This window comes from Melopsittacus undulatus, assembly GCF_012275295.1.
Source record: "Melopsittacus undulatus isolate bMelUnd1 chromosome W unlocalized genomic scaffold, bMelUnd1.mat.Z SUPER_W_unloc_3, whole genome shotgun sequence".
Taxonomy (NCBI): Eukaryota; Metazoa; Chordata; class Aves; order Psittaciformes; family Psittaculidae; genus Melopsittacus; species Melopsittacus undulatus.
This window is the reverse complement of record NW_022993945.1, coordinates 338,591-356,525: the sequence shown is the minus strand read 5'-3', so window position 1 is coordinate 356,525 and position 17,935 is coordinate 338,591.

Below are 17,935 nucleotides of genomic sequence, written 5' to 3'. Positions count from 1 at the left end.
CTGCTCTAGTAAGTCCCACGGACTATTACCCGCTTCTAGTGATACATGTGGGTGTTAGGGATATAGATAGTAGTAGCCTGAGGAGTATAAAGAAGGACTACAGAGCCCTGGGAGAGGTGGTCAGGGGCTCTGGAGCTCAGATAGTCTTTTTGACAATTCTCCAAGACACAGGGGAGGACCTTCCAAAGGCAAGGAGGATTGGACAGGTTAATAAATGGTTAAAAGGGTGGTGTCATAGTCAAGGGTTTGGGTGTCTTGAACATGGGACCCACATTTGTAGGCCAGGCCTACTGGGGGCTGGTGGAACTGCTCTGGTAAAGAAAGGGAAGAGTGGTTTTGCTGGGAGGCTCGCCAGACTTGTCAAGGATGCTTTAAACTAGATGTGTTAGGGGAGGGGAGCATCATTCCATCCCAACACACCCAGTCAGTTGCCAGCACCTATAATAAATGCTCGGAGCAATGTAGTGTTATTCTAGCCGCTCCAGCCAATGAGCCGGCTTCATTTGGAGCTCGGATCAGATGCCTCTATACAAATGCCCGTAGCATGGGGAACAAACAAGAGGAACTAGAGATGTGGGCACATCTACGGGGATATAACACAACAGGCATCACAGAAATATTGTGGGAAGGCTCCTATGACTGGAGTGTTGGAATGGAAGGTTACAGGCTTTTTAGAAAAGACAGGCCTGGTAGGAGGGGAGGGGGAGTTGCCCTTTATGTTACGGATAGGCTGGAGAGTATGGAACTCTGTCTGGGGACAGGTGATCAGTTAACAGAAAGTTTGTGGGTCAGGGTTAAGGGGAAATCGGTGACGGGACACATTACTGTGGGGATCTGTTACAGACACCCTGATCAAGAGAAACCTGTGGATGAAGAACTCTACAGACAAATAGGAAAAGCCTCACGCTCACAGGCCCTTGTTCTCATGGGGGACTTCAACCACCCTGACATCTGTTGGGGCGACGGTACGGCCCGGCACAAGCAATCCAGGAGGTTTCTCGATTGTGTGGAAGACAACTTCCTTCTGCAAGCAATAGAGGAGCCGACGAGGAGAGGTGCCCTGCTTGACCTCATGCTCACTAACAGGGAAGGGCTCGTTGGAAATGTGACTCTCCAGAGAAGTCTTGGATGCAGTGATCACGAGATGGTCGAATTTGAGGTCCTCGAGACAGTGAGAAGAGCATGCAGTAAGCTCACTGCCCTGGACTTCAAGAGACCAGACTTTGGCCTCTTCAGGAACCTGCTTAGCAAGGTTCCATGGGATATAGCCCTAGAGGGCAGGGGGGCCCAAGACTCTTGGTTAATATTCAAGGATCACCTGCTACAAGCGCAGGAGTGTCGCATCCTGACCAGAAGGAAGTGCAGCAGGAGGGCCAGGAGACCCCCTTGGATGGATAAGGATCTGCTGAGAAAAATTCACAGGAAAAAAGAGGGTTATAAAAAGTGGAAGCCAGGACAGGTGGCCTGGGATGAATACATGGATGTTGTCAGGGTAGTTAGGGACCAAGTTAGGAAAGCTTAGGCTCAATTGGAGCTAAACTTCGCAAGGGATGTTAAAGATAACAGGAAGGGATTTTATAGGTATGTAGCGGCTAAAAAACAGACAAGGGACAATGTAGGCCCTCTCCGGAAACCTTCAGGAGAACTGGCTACACAGGACTTGGAGAAGGCTGAGGTTCTGAATGGCTTCTTTGCCACGGTCTTTATTGGCAAAGGCTCTGACTGCACCACCCAAGACTTGGAAGGCGGATGCAAGGACTGTGAAAACCTAGACCTTGGGCCCAATGTACATGAGGATCTGGTTCAAGACCATCTTAAGAACCTGAATGTACACAAGTCCATGGGACCTGATGAAATCCATCCGCGGGTCCTGAAGGAGCTGGCGAATGAAGTTGCAAAGCCACTGGCCATCATATTTGAAAAATCATGGCAGAGAGTTGAAGTTCCTGATGACAGGAAAAAGGGAAATATAACCCTCATTTTCAAGAAGGGGAAAATGGATGACCCAGGGAACTACAGACCAGTCAGTCTCACCTCTGTGCCTGGCAAAATCTGGGAGCAGATTCCCTTGGAAGGCATGCTAGGGCACATGAAAAACAACAAGGTGCTTGGTAACAGCCAGCTTGGCTTCAATAGGGGAAAATCCTGCCTGACCAATTTGGTGGCCTTCTATGACAGGGCTACAAAAGTGATGGACAGGGGTGGAGCAGTTGACGTCATCTACCTGGACTTGTGCAAAGCGTTCGACACTGTCCCACATGACTTGCTTGTCTCTAAATTGGAGTGTCATTAATTTGATAGGTGGAACACTCGGTGGATAAAGAACTGGCTGGATGGTCGCACTCAAAGTGTTGTGGTCAGCAGTTCAATGTCCGGCTGGAGACCAGTAACGAGTGGTGTCCCTCAGGGATCAGTGTTGGAACCGGTCTTGTTTAATATCTTTGTCGCTGATATGGACAGTAGAATTGAGTGTGCCCTCATCAAGTTTGCTGATGACACCAAGCTGTGTTGCTTGTTTGATATGCTGGAAGGAAGGAGTGCCATCCAGAGGGACCTTGACACGCTTGTGAGGTGAGCTGATGCCAACCTCATGAAGTTTAACCATGACAAGTGCAAGGTCCTACACCTGGGTCAGAGCAATCCCAGGCACAGCTACAGGTTGGGCAAAAAGAAATTCATAGCAGTCCTGCGGAGAAGGACTTGGGGGTGTTAGGCAATGAGAAAATGAACATGAGCCAGCAGTGTGCACTTACAACCCAGAAAGCCAACCGTATCCTGGGCTGCATCAAAAGAAGTGTGACCAGTAGGTCAAAGGAGGTGATCTTGTCCCTCTACTCTGCTCCTGTGAGACCTCACTTGGAGTATTGTGTGCAGTTCTGGTGACCTCAACATAAAAAGGACATGGAACTGTTAGAACAAGTCCAGAGGAGGGCCACGAGGATGATCAGGGGACTGGAGCACCTCCCATATGAAGACAGGCTGAGAAAGTTGGGGCTGTTCAGCCTGGAGAAGAGAAGGCTGCGTGGAGACCTCATTGCAGCCTTCCAGTATCTGAAGGGGGCCTACAGGGATGCTGGGGAGGGACTATTCATTAGAGACTGTAGTGATAGGACAAGGGATAATGGGTTGAAACTTAAACAGCAGAGGTTTAGACTGGGTATAAGGAGGAAATTCTTTACTGTTTGGATGGTGAGGTACTGGAATGGGTTGCCCAGGGAGGTAGTGAATGCTCCATCCCTGGCAGTGTTCAAGACCAGGTTGGATGAAGCCTTGGGTGATAAGGTTTAGTGTGAGGTGTCCCTGTCCATGGCAGGGGGGTTGGAACTAGATGATCTTGAGGTCCTTTCCAACCCTAAGTATTCTAAGATTCTATGGTTCTATGTCTTTGCTTGTCTCCATTGTTTTTGAAAAATCATGGAGAATGGGACAAGTGCCTGATGACTGGAGGAAGGCCAATGTTATTCCCATCTGTGAAAAGGACAAGGAGGGCCTGGGAAGCTATCGGCCAATCAGCCTCACCTCCTTTCCTGGAAAGGTGATGGAACAGATCATTCTGGAGGTCATCACCAAGCATGTAGAAGGTCATGAGGAATAGTCAGCATGGGGGCTCACCAAGGGGAAATCTTGTTTGACCAATCTGATGGCCTTCTATGTTGACATGGCAAGATGGGTTGACGAGGGGAGAGCAGTGGATGTAATCTACCTCAACTTCAGAAGGGCTTTTGACACTGTCTCCCATAACATCCTTGTAGGTAAGCTTAGGAAATGTGGTTAGGTGAGTGAACAGTGAGGTGGATTGAGAATTGGTCAAATGGCAGAGCTCAGAGAGTTGTGACTGGCAGAGTAGAATCCAGATGGAGGCCTGTAGTCAGTGGTGTTATTCATGGATAAATACTGTATCCAGTCTTATTCAACTTGTTTATCAATGATTTGGATGAAGGGCTAGAGTGTACCCTCAGCAAGTTTGCTGATGATACAAAGATGGGGCAGTGGCTGATACACCTGAAGGCTGTGCTGCCATTCAGCAGGACCTTGGTAGTCTGGAGAAATGGGTGGAGAGAAACCTAATGAGGTTCAACAAGGGCAAGTGTAGGGTACTGCACCTGGAGAGGAAGAGCCCCAAGTATCAGTACAGGTTGGAGGCTAACTTACTAGAGAGCAGTTTAGCTGAGAAGGACCTGGGGGTATTGGTAGATGCTATGTTGACTATGAGCCATGAAACAAGGGGGACACAAAATCACGAAATGGAATAAATAAACCTTTAGAATTAGTTTTAAGCAATGTTAAGTTTGATGGCTTTGTAACAGTAGCAGTGGAAAATTACTGAGGTGCATAATACACAGAAAAAAAATTGAGATTACGGCTAGAGAACATACTGAGAATTCTTATCCAAGATAAATTGTTATAGTTGATGTAGTTTTAAGAAAAACAGTCTAGAAGGACAGGACACAGGAATAAGGAGTATCTGGGAATAGCAGGTGTCCAGGATGGGCTACGATTAAACTAACTGATAAGTAGGATGATAGGAGGATTATTATGTCTCTGGTGCTAACGAACCAATGAAACTGGTATAAGCATCTACTGGGCGTGCTTCAAAGTCTGCCAGAAGTGATGAAAATTGTTGGAAGAAATAAACGACCCTCAGAGACCACCACCACATTTGTGTAATCCATACGTATCCTCATGAATATGTATGTATGCCCAGGGACTATATAAGGATGGCTTGTGTAGCAATAGGGAGACACACGTTAGGAGGAGCTATCCCCCTGTCTCCCAGTGCCGCAACAAAGAATACCTGCTTGTCAGCTGGGAAACTTTGTTGGCAAGTTTGTTCCTGGAGTTTTCTCCGAATCAGACATCAGTATGCCCTTGCAGCCAGGAGGGCAAATAGTATCCTGGAGTGCATCGGAAGGAGTGTGGCCAGCAGGTAGAGGGAGGTGATCCTCCCCCTCTACTCAACCCTAGTGAGACCACATCTGGAGTACCGTGTCCAGTTCTGGGCTCCTCAGTACAAGACAAGGAGCTACTGGAGAGGATCCAGCAGAGGGCCACAAGGATTATCAGGGGTCTGGAGCATCTTTCTTGTGAGGAGAGACCATGGGAGCTTGGTCTGTTTAGTCTAGAGAAGAGGAGACTGAGAGGGGACCTCATTTATGCATATAAATATCTCAAAGGCAAGTGCCAAGAGGATGGTGCCAGACTCCTCACCTGGAGAAGAGAAGGCTGCATGGAGACCTCATAGCAGCCTTCCAGTATTTGAAGGGGGCCTACAGGGTTGCTGGTGAGGGACTATTCATTAGAGACTGTAATGATAGGACAAGGGGTAATGGGTTGAAACTTAAACAGCTGAGGTTTAGACTGGATATAAGGAAGAAATTCTTTACTGTTAGGATGGTGAGGTACTGGAATGGGTTGCCCAGGGAGGTTATGAATGCTCCATCCCTGGCAGTGTTCAAGGCCAGGTTGGATGAAGCCTTGGGTGATATGGTTTAGTGTGAGGTGTCCCTGCCCATGGCAGGGGGGTTGGAACTAGATGATTTTAAGGTCCTTTCCAACCCTAAGTATTCTATGGTTCTATGACTCTTTTCAGTGGTGCCCGGCAACAGGACAAGGAGTAAATAAATTGACGAGTGGCCATAAACTAAAACACAAGAGGTTTTACCTCAACATGAGGAAGAACTTCTTTATGTTGAGGGTGACAGAGCACTGGAACAGGCTGCCCAGGAGGGTTGTGGAGTCTCCCTCTCTGGAGACATTCAAAACCCACATGGATGTGTTCCTGTGTACCCTGCTCTAGGTGGGCCCTGCCTTGGCGATGATCTCCAGAGGTCTCTTCCATCCCTAACAATTCTTTGATTCTGTGATTGTAAGCACACGGAGCTTGCCTTGGTGGGTTTGTGGGTGTGTGATATAGTCAGCCTGCCATGCCTCCCCATATTTATATTTCATCCCTTTTCCTTCATACCAGAGAGTCTTTAACCGCTTGGCTTAATTGCAGTGCATGTTTCGCATTCTTTAATAACTTGGCCGATACTGTCCATTGTTAAGTCCACCATTCGATCACGAGCCCATCTGTATGTTGTATCTCTGCCTTGATGGCCTGAGGTGTCATGGGCCCACTAGACTAAAAACAAAGAATGCACTTTTATGTTGCCTATTTTTAATGCTGTGGTTTTGACTTTCAGCTTGGGAACAATGCTGATAACACCAATGTTTTTAGTTGTTGCTAAGTAATGTTCACTCTGACCAAGGACTTTCTGAGTCTCATGCTCTGCCAGGGAGGAGGGGAAGCTGAGAGGGAGCAGAGACAGGACATCTGACCCTAACTAACCAAAGGGGTATTCCACACCACAGCACGTCATGCCCAGTATTTAAACTGGAGGCAGTTACCCAGATAGGCTAGATCACTTCTTGGGTCAGGCTGGGTATCGGTTGGCAGGTGACGAGCGGTTGTATTGTCTCCCCTTGTTATTTCCCTTATCATTATTATTATTGGTGTTAACAGTAGTGGTTTTGTGTTATACCTGAGTTACTGGACTGTTCTTCTCTCAACCCGTGGGAGTTACATTCTTTGAATTCTCCTCCCCATCCCTCCGGGAGCAGGGGGAGGAAGAAGTGGGGGAGTGAGTGAGGGGCTGCGTGGTTCTGGGTTGCCAGCTGGGCTTAAACCGTGACAGCAGGGGCAGAAGAATCTGCGAGGAAGCAGAGACAGGACACATGATCCAAACCAGCCTTTTTCACGTGTGGGAGTGATACACCCGACCCACCCCCCCCATCCCCGGATTAAGGATTTTTCAGTCTCATGCTCTGTCAGTGAGGAGGGGTATCGGAAGCTGGGAGGAAGCAGAGACAGGACACCTGACCCAAACTAGCCAAAGTCATATTCCTTACCACAGCACATCATGCCCAGTATATAAACTGGGGGGGGGGGTTATTCACAAGACCCAGATTGGTGCTCGTATCAGGATGGGTATTGGTCAGCAGGTGGTGAGAAATTGTATTGTGCATCACTTGTGTCTATTGGTTTTATTTCCCCTTCCCTTTTAGTTTTATATTCTTTTCCCTTGTTATTTCCCATATCATTATTATTATTAGTGGTAGTAGTAGTAGCAATTTTTTATGGTACATTATTACCATACAAACAGTGCAATGGACTGTTAAACACTACACTAAGAGCAATAGGTCGTGGGACTGTCAAATACTGGGATACACATTCAGCAAAAGCCACCTGGTTGGTCAGCACTTAGGGGATCTGCTGGGCCCAGCCCAATCAGAACTTTTACATACCGCTGATTCAGAGAAAACTCCAGAAACAAACTTCCCAACAAAGTTTTCAAGCTGACAAGCAGGTATTCTTTATTGCGGCGTCGGGAGACACGGGGGATAACTCCTCCTAATTTGTGTCTCCCTATTGCTACACAAGCCATCTTTATAAAGTCCCTGGGCATACATACATATTCCTGAGGATACGTATGGATTACGTTATTTTTCGGAAAGCTCCCCACATGCGTACAGAATTGTGGTGGTGGTCTCTGAGGGTCGTTTACTTCTTCCAACAATCTTCATCACTTCTCGCAGCCTCTGAAGCACGCGCAGTAGATGCTTGTACCAGTTTAATTGGTTCGTTAGCACCAGAGACATAATAACCCTCCTATCCTCCTACTTATCAGTTAGTTTACCCACAGCCTATCCTGGACACCTGCTATTCCCAGATACTCCTTATCCCTGTGTCCTGTTTTTCTAGACTGTTTTTCTTAAGACTACATCAACTATAACGATTTATCTTGTGCCAGTATGTTCTCTATCTGTACTCTACTTTTTCCTTCTATGTACTATGCACCTCAGTAATTTTCCACTGCTACTGTTACAAAGCCATCGAACTTAACATTGCTTAAAACTAATTCTAAAGGTTTATATATTCCATCTTGTGATTTTGTATTCCCCTTGTTTCAATCCCCCCTTTTTCTGTCCTTTTGCAAATTCTTTTGCAACATTTCATATATTACCATTGCCATCAAAAGTCCTTTTGAAATACTTTCCCATTTCTACTCAGTGCTTAATTTTGTTCCTTTTCCAATCTTCATAATTGATCATAGATAGTTTACAACACCAGAGGGAACATTGTATCATACCACAAGTAATCAATATTAAAATAATTAACATCAATATTCTTGCAACCAGTTGCCTCAACCAGGAGAGATTAGGTAACCATGAAGTTTACTTTTTCCATATTTCTTCGAAACCGCAGGAGGTGTCATCCACAGCCATCTCATGAAATATCTTAGTTTGTTTTCAAATTTCCTCCAGATCTGTTTCAATTCTGACACTTTGGTCTATGTAGGAACAACAACTTTCATTGACTATGGAACAAACTCCTTCTTGTGATGCCAATAACATGTCTGGAGCCATTCGGTTTTATACCACCTTAGATAGGCTGGTTATGTCCTGTTGTTCTGTCTGCATTATATCAATGTCTTTACTTTCCATTTCCTCTATGATTGCTGAGATATTTACAATTGCTTTCTCTAATTCACTTGCTCCCAAAGATGGAATTAGCCCTCTCACAAAACTATGAAATGCAGTGTGCCGTTCAATAATAGGGTTAAACCCTCGCTTAATCCGTTTAACGAGACTTCTAATCCAGGTTCCGGAAGGATACCTGTCAATTATAGTAAAATTGGGTATTACAGCACCTAAGGTGCATGCCCCCTTCCAGTTGGGGGGTAAAGTCTTATAAGCATTTCCTCCACATAACCAATACTATCCTTTCCCTTTAGGAACGGGCCACCACTGAACTATGATGCCGTCTATATTATTAGTGTGATTGCAATTTGAATGGTGACCTACATCTGTGGCATTTAAGCAAGTAGGCTCTCCTACCCTGGTTCCTGGTGTAATACGTCTTTGTGTACAGGAGCAATATTTATTACCTGGATTAGGATTAACTATTCCAAATCTCAACCTTCCCTTTGAATACAAATTGCTATTGTTCACCCACAGATTTGTCCATGAAACAGTGTTAGGAATTGGAACTCCAATTAATGGGAGTTCCAGGCTTTCTCCTGATTTAGGCAACTGTGCACACATCCAACAGTCACTACGACTAAAGACTTCAGTAACATTTTGCATTAATTTCAGGTATAAGTTCTGGTCCCAAGCTTGTGCACCAGTTATGATATGAGTCCAAATTATGACCAACGCAATTTCATATGTAAGGGTCCTGAAGGTTTGATCTGCCATGTCTTCTCTGCCTCTGGTGCTTTCTTTATTCTTGAATAATGTATCCAAGCAGGTTGTTCCTTTATCTTCATTGCTGTAAAGGTGGTAAATAATATCTGGTACGATCCACTCCACTTCTCCTGTAGAGGATCTCCTGAAAAATTCTTAGCATAAACCCAGTCTCCAGATCTGAACAGGTGAATCAGGTAGTCCAAACCTCTTGCTCTTGTCCCTGCTATTCTCTTATTTATCTCCTCCAATTGCTTTCCCAGACTGATCAAAAACTGTCAGAGATATTCTTTATTGTGGCCCCAGGAGACACAGGGGATAAGTCCTCCTAACGTGTGTCTGTGTATTGCTACACAAGCCATCTTTATATAGTCCCTGGGCATACATACATATTCATGAGGCTATGTATGGATTACATCACTTTCCAGAAAGCTCCCCGTATGCGTACAGAATTGTGGTGGTGGTCTCTGAGGGTCGTTTACTTCTTCCAACAATCTTCATCACTCCTGGCAGCCTCTGAAGAATGTGCAGTAGATGCTTATACCAGTTTAATTGGTTCGTTAGCACCAGAGACATAATAATCCTCCTATCCTCCTACTTATCAGTTAGTTTACCCGTAGCCTATCCTGGACACCTGCTATTCCCAGATACTCCTTATCCCTGTGTCCTGTTTTTCTAGACTGTTTTTCTTAAGACTACATCAACTATAACGATTTATCTTGTGCCAGTATGTTCTCTATCTGTACTCTATTTTTTTCTATGTATTATGCACCTCAGTAATTTTCCACTGCTACTGTTACAAAGCCATTGAACTTAACATTGCTTAAAACTAATTCTAAAGGTTTATATATTCCATTTTGTGATTTTGTGTTCCCCTTGTTTCAATGGAGTGTCACAACAGCACTCCATGATTGGGAAATTAGGCTTGTAATGAAATGCAGGTCCTTTGTCACACTAAGGTGACTCAGCCAACTATACCTTCTTCAGGCATCAGCTTTGGTGCCTCATCATCAGGTTCAGGAGAGCTGATATGAAGGGGTGGGTATACACCATGTGTTGCAGAATGGGTGGTTACCTTAGGCCAGTGGACAAGATCTTTTCGGGAGCTTGCATCTTCTAGACCAAATTTGTCCCACACACCAATACTGTCACATTACAAGGGGGCTTTCCTTGAACCCTTTATATTTGACCAGCCTGCCTGTTTCTCAAGAAATATGAGACCCTTGTGCCCAACCAGCCTGTCTGCATACTGGACAGCCCACCAAACTGGGGGGTGATTTAACTAACCTATTCAGGGATGCCCACTGACAGCATATGGGAACCCTACTAGACAGCCCACCGAATTGGAGGGTGATTCATCTAACCTATTCAGGGAGCCCCACCTATAGTGTCAGAGTCAAATCCCTTATTTCAAATGTTCAAGTCTCCAGAGACACAAAATGGATTTCAGCTGAAGATTTTAGTTATACAAAATACAATATTGTGACAGGATAAGGTTCAGGGATTGCTGGTGATAGGGACTGTCTGCAAAAACAAGTTTGAAGTGATACAGAACCAGACTGCAATCATTAATAACAGCTAGCATGAATTAGTCATTTAGTGTGCATAAGATAAATTTCTCACCCAATAGGCGTTCTTATAAGGGAGAAGACAGGTTCAGCCCGTCGACTGATCCCAGAAGTTATTTCACATATTTATGTGTTAATTTCACATATTTATACAATTTGATTCTGGTTAGTAACTCTCTGTAACCCTCCTAGCATGTATGGAGTGGTCAGTTAATTTATATAAGGTTACATCATTTTCATTGAAAGGACACCCCAGTCATGTTTTGCTGACGCATGAAACCATATACTAATGATGTCCATGTGCTTCCAGGATGTACCAGGCTTCAAGAATAGTCTTTCCTGGTTAGAGATTCATTAGCCCTGTTTCTTAATCCACCTACACAAGGACAAAGTCTTCTCTCTCACTATCAGTTCTTTGTTCGTCAGTGTTCTTCATCCTGACCCTGTAGAAGGCCCTCGGATCTGTCCAGGCTTTTCCATAGGAACATAAATTTCAATTTTGAAACTCTCTGTCTATGGAGCTTGAGTAACTCTAGTCATACACACTGTTACTGACAGTTGTAAAATCCTTTTGCTTTGCTGTTAAAAATACAAATCTAGTTTCCTTCTTCGGCAGCTGCTGTGTAGTTTATCAGTACATGGTGCCTTCAAGTTCCTGTTCCTGCTCCTGCAGGGAGTATGACAGAATATGGCCATGGTGCCTTCATTCTATTCCACCCTCCCTTCAGTTTCTCTTAGCATATGCCAGGGTTGCAGTGCTGCCTAGGGGACTATCACCAGGTAGATTCTGTGTGTACCTTTTATCCTACGGCTGCATTTGACCCTAAGGTTTTATCGTGGTTTAAGCCAAGCCAGCAAGTCCCCGCTCAACCCCCCCCCCACCCCCCCGTCTTATTCCTCCCAGAGGGATGGGGAGGAGAACTGAAAGAATGCAACTCCCACAGGTTGAGAAAAGAACAGTCAAGTAACTAAGGTATAATACAAAAATACTACTGCTACCACCAGTAATAATAATGATAAGGGGAATAACAAGGGGAGAGAATACAACTACTCATCACCTGCTGACCGATACCCAGCCCAACCGGAGCAGCGATCTGGGCCTTCAAGGTAACTTCCCTCAATTTATTACATACTGCTCATGATGTGCTGCGGTATGGCACCCCTTTGACTAGTTTGGGTCAGGGGTCCTGTCTCTGCTTCCTCTCAACTGGAAAAAGTGGGGTCATTTCACGGAGTGAGCAGGCAGGCAGGGTGCAGGCATCACTCTGCCCTGCTTCTGCCTGGCTATGACCATGTGTGCCAAACCCTCAGATGAGGTCTGGCAGAGCCATGCACCATGGAGTGTGCAGGCATGTGCACACATATGTGGGCACACATTTAATCTGCACAGGATTGCATGCAGGTGTGTCCTGTGAGCCTATACATCCCAAGGCAGCATTTGCCAGGTGACAACCCCAGGCCAGACCTTCCAGCTTGGAAATGGAGGTTTCTGTCCATGCACATCCTACATGTATGTGGTACTGGGCATTCACACATTGCATGCCATGCACATGCATGTCCCTCGTGACATGCCAGGACCTACTCAAGCTTTTGGGGATGAAAGGACCTGACTGGCTACAGTGAGGGTTTTTTGCTACAGCAGCAGCCTCTGTAGAAGAGCATCCTCTAAGCTGTGGGGGCAAACATGGCTGGGAATGCTTATGTGCATGCTACAGGTTCATCTTCTGTGTGGGAATCTCTGGATTTGGGACCAAAACGTGGCGGGGGGGGCTTTCCTCCCTCAGAGAGCATGGGTGCAAATATGAGGTCACCTTACCATGCCATGAAGTGTGTTGTATGCTGTTGTGGTTTAAGCCCAGCTGGTAACTCAAAATCACACAGCCACTTGTGCACTCCCTCTCTTCTTCCCCACCATCCCGGAAAGATGGGGAGGAGAATTGAAAGAATGTAAATCCCATGGGTTGAGATAAGACATAGGACATATACAGAGCTGGCTCAATCCAGGGTTCCCGACCTGCAGAGTGAAGGAATCCTATGAAGGCTATGTTGCCATTCAGCGAGACCTGGACAGGCTGGAGAGTTGGGAGGGGAGAAACTTGATGAAATTCAACAAGGGCAAGTGTAGAGTCTTGCATCTGGGGAAGAACAACTCCATGTACCAGTACAGGTTGGGGGTTGACCTGCTGGAAAGTAGTGAAGGGGAAAGGGACCTGGGGGTCCTGGTGGATAGGAGGATGACCATGAGCCAGCAATGTGCTCTTGTGGCCAGGAAGGTCAATGGCATCCTAGGGTGCATTTAGAAAGGGTGTGGTTAGAGGGGGAGGAGAACATCTCTTGCCCTACTACTCTGCCTTGGTGAGGCCGCATCTGGAGTATTGCGTCCAGTTCTGGGCCCCTCTGTTCAAGAAGGACAGGGAATTGCTTGAAAGGGCCCAGTGCAGAGCCACAAAGATGATTAAGAGAGTGGAACATCTCCGTTATGAGGAGAGGCTGAGGGAGCTGGGTCTCTTTAGCTTGGAGAAGAGGAAACAGAGGGGTGACCTCATCAATGTTTACAAATATGTAAAGGGTGGGTGTCAGGATGATGGAGTTAGGTTTTTTTCAGTGATGTCCAGTGATAGGACAAGGGGCAGTGAGTGTAAACTGGAGCATAGGAGGTTCCATGTGAACATCAGGAAGAACTTCTTTACTGTGAGAGTGACAGAGCACTGGAACAGGTTGCCCGGGGGGGGGGGGTGTGGAGTCTTCTATGTTGGAGATATTCAAGGCCCACCTGGACAAGTTCCTGTGTGATGTACTCTAGGTTACCCTGCTCTTGCAGGGGGGTTAGACTAGATGATCTTTTGAGGTCCTTTCCAACCCTTGGGATTCTGTGATTCTATGAAGGGACATGCATGGGTGCAGACTGCAGCTGGTAAAGAAGATGGCGGGGGGTGGGGGTGGTGCAACGACCACATTTGCTATGCATATGCCGCCAAAGCATGCTTGCATATACAGGCAGAGCTTCTGGAGAGGGTGAATGAATGAGTGTTATGGTTTAAGCCCAGACAGTAACTCAAAACCACGCAGGCGCTAGCTCACTCCCTGCCTTCTGACCTCCTGCTCCCAGAGGGATGGAGAGGAGAATCAAAAGAATGTAATTCCCACTGGTTGAGATAAGAAGAGTCCAACAACTGAAGTATAATGCAAAAAATACTACTACTGCCACTAATAATGATAAGGGAAATAACAAGGGGAGAGAATGGAGAACTAAAAGGGGAAAGGGAAAAAAAACCAGTAAACAGCAGTGATGCACAATAAAATTTCTCACTATCTGCCAATCGATACCGAGCCTGACCCGAGCAGCGGTCTGGGCCTTCTGGGTGATGCTCCCCAGTTTATATACTGGGCAAGGTGTGCTGTGGTATGGAATACGACTTTGGCTAGTTTGGGTCAGGTGTCCTGTCTCTGCTTCCTCCCGGCTTCCCATACCCCTCCTCACTGACAGAACATGAGACTGAAAAATCCTTGATCGGGTGGTAGGGGGGTGGGTGAAGTGGTGTTACTCCCACACGTGAAAAAGGCAGCAATGCACTAGCTACTAAGAAAGAGAAAATTGTTACAGCTAAACCCAGGACAGTATCCACCCCTTATTACATGCCATTCACATCATGCTCAGATCCCACATTTTTCAATATACCATTGCTTTTTGTCTCTTGATATATAGATATATATGTATACAAACACACACACAAAGAGACAGATATAATTTCTTATTCCATGGACCATCCCTATAAATTTTGCTGAATTCATTCAATCCATCATGTCAGGCTCCAACTCTTGTAGCAGTCATTCAGGGCAGGAGAGACAGTGTTGTGATAAACACATAAATGTATTGGCTTTCGCAAATCATAGGTGTGGTTATATGGATATAATTATACGAGTATACAGTAACAAAAGCAAAGCTACCTAAAGACACAAGAATAGACAACAAGTTAAAAAAGGGTCAGAACTCTTGAGCAAAACGCAGTCACATAGTAAAAGAATCTGTAAAGGTAAAGAAAGAGGGGGCGAGGCTTGACATAAGAAAAGCACCATCCTTCTACTTATCAGTTTAGAGACAGAGCCTCCCAAATATCTGCTAGCTTTGGATACTCCTTGTCTGCCCATCCTGCATTAAATTTTGCAGAAAGGTCACACTGTTTTAAATCTTTGCTAGTTATCGGAATAAGTACAGATAATGCTGGTTTCAGCTAGTTGTGTCATTAGTGGGGCGTCCAACTGTGCCAAAGGTGAAAAGTATACTATGAGGAAGACTGCTTACTTCATCTTGAAGACCCCTACTCACAAGAGGAAGACTGCTTACTTCATCCTAAAGACCTGTGCCCACAATCACTGGAGAGCAGCATGCAGATGCCGAAAGGAGGAGACTTATGATAATAAGTTCCTGGACCTACTTATAATATTCCCCACCTATATGTGGGAATTATGAATATGTATGTGACCAATGCAATAGTGAAATTATATAAACCTGTAAGAAATACTAATCACTTGCGCCTCTGGCTACGGTCATGCGCCCAGCACTGTTTGCTGGTTTTGATGAACAGACCACCTGTTGGATAAAGAATTGGCTGGATGGCCACACGCAGAGAGTTGTGGTCAACAGCTCAATGTCCAGCTGGAGACCAGTAACGAGTAGTGTTGGGACCAATCCTGTTCAACATCTTTGTCAGTGACATGGACAGTGGGATTGAGTGAGCCTTCAGCAAGTTTGCCGATGACACCAAGCTGTGCGGTTCTGTTGATACGCTGGAGGGAAAGGATATCATCCAGAGGGACCTTGACACGCTTGTGAGGTGGGCTGATGCCAACCTCATGACGTTCAACAAAATGAAGTGCAAGGCCCTGTACCTGGGTCAGGTCAATCCCAGGCACAGCTACAGGTTGGGTGGAGAAGTGATTCAGAGCAGCCCTGTGGAGAAGGACTTGGGGGTGTTGGTCAACGAGAAACTGAACATGGCCCAGCAGTGTGAGCTCGCAGACCAGAAACCCAAATGTATGCTGGGCTGCATCAAAAGAAGTGTGACCAGCAGGTCGAAGGAGGTGATCCTGCCCCTCTACTCTGCTCTCGTGAGACCTCACTTGGAGTACTGTGTGCAGTTCTGGTGTCCTCAACATAGAAAGGACATGGTACTGTTAGAACAAGTCTAGAGGAGGGCCTCGAGGATGATCAGGGGACTGGAGCACCTCCCATATGAAGACAGGCTGAGAAAGTTGGGGCTGTTCAGCCTGGAGAAGAGAAGGCTGCGTGGAGACCTCATAGCAGCCTTCCAGTATTTGAAGGGGGCCTACAGGGATGCCGGGGAGGGACTATTCATTAGGGACTGTAGTGATAGGACAAGGGGTAACGGGTTTAAACTTAAACAGGGGAAATTCAGGTTAGATATGAGGAGGAAGTTCTTTATTGTGAGAGTGGTGAGGCACTGGAACAGGTTGCCCAAATAATTCCTAAATGCTCCAAACCTGGCAGTGTTCCAAGGCCAGGTTGGACAGAGCTTTGGGTGGCATGGTTTAGTGTGAGGTTCCCCTGCCCATGGCAGGGGGGTTGGAAGTAGATGATCTTAAGGTCCTTTCCAACTCTAACCATTCTGAGACTCTATGAGTCTATGAAGGCTGGAGACAGGAAGACTTCCCTCTGATCACAGAGAATTGGGATAGGCTTAACACCCATAAATCTATGGGCCCTGATGGGATGCATGTTCCAGGTTCATAGGATTCCTGTGCACAAAGACTGGACACTAAACACAATATAAACAATCGGATGCTCTAGTCTATTTATTGTGTTGCTAATGCAAAGCAAATATACACTAATGCAAAGCAAGTTACATACATACATACCAACCCCTGGTTGCACAGGATACTGCCAAGCAGAAGAAGCAGATGGAACGTGTTGCCCAGTCAGAGGGTTGGTAGGCAGTGCGTCGTCAGGGCGTCCCCTGAATCAAGATGAGCATCTGACCTTCTCACCCATCTGTCTCTGCACAGGTCCTTATATCTCCTCTTGGGTTGGAGTGGAGAATTATCAGTTGCAGCATCAGCACACGCGTGGCCAGCGTGTGAACAGATGTTTACCGATATAAGGCTCCCTTACGCTAACAGCGGTTTTAACTCCCCTATTTTCAAGGTTATGTTCCCAGAACCCATGCCAAACAGTACTTTTCCATTCTTGTGTGTTTCACCACAGACCATTATCTATGGTCTCTGACAAAATGCACCCAAGGGTGCTAAGGGAGCTGGTAAGTGTTGCTGTGCCACTCTCCATCATCTTTGAAAAATCATAGAGAATGGGTGAGGTGCCCGAAGACTGAAGGACGGCCAGTGTTACTCCCATCTTCAAAAAAAGGACAAGAAAGAGGACACGGGATGGATAAGGGGCTGCTGAGGAAACTTCAAGGGAATAATGAAGCTTATAAAAGGTGGAAACAAGGACAGGTGGCCTGGGAAGAATACAGGGATGCTGTCCAGAAAGACAGGGACCAGGTGTCCTGAGTTCACGAGTAGCAGCCATTTTTCTCATTCTTAGTAGCTGATGCAATGCTGTGTTTTTTACTTTCAGACTGGGAATAATGCTGATAACACCGATGCTTTTAGTTGTTCCTAAGTAATGTTTACTCCGACCAAGGACTTTGTGAGTCTCATGCTCTGCCAGGGAGGAGGGGAAGCTGGGAGGAAGCAGAGACAGGACACCTGACCCAAACTAACCAAGGGGGTATTCCATACCACAGCATGTCATGTCAGTATATAAACTGGGGGCAGCTACCCGGAAGGGCTAGATCGCTGCTCAGGTCAGCCTGGGTATCGGTTGGCGGGTGGTGAGCAGTTGTATCCGTTCCCCTTGTTATTTCCCTTATCATTATTTTTATTGGTGGTAGTGATATAAGGAAAGCAACTGCCTGGAAAACATAGGGTTAAAATACTTTTAACTTAACTTAGATCTAAGATAGAGAACAATGTTTGTATTTGACTGGAGTGTTGGAATGGAAGGTTACAGGCTTTTTAGAAAAGACAGGTCTGGTAGGAAGGGAGGGGGAGTTACCCTTTATGTTAGGGATAGGCTGGAGAGTATGGAACTCTGTCTGGGGACAGGTGATCAGTTAGCA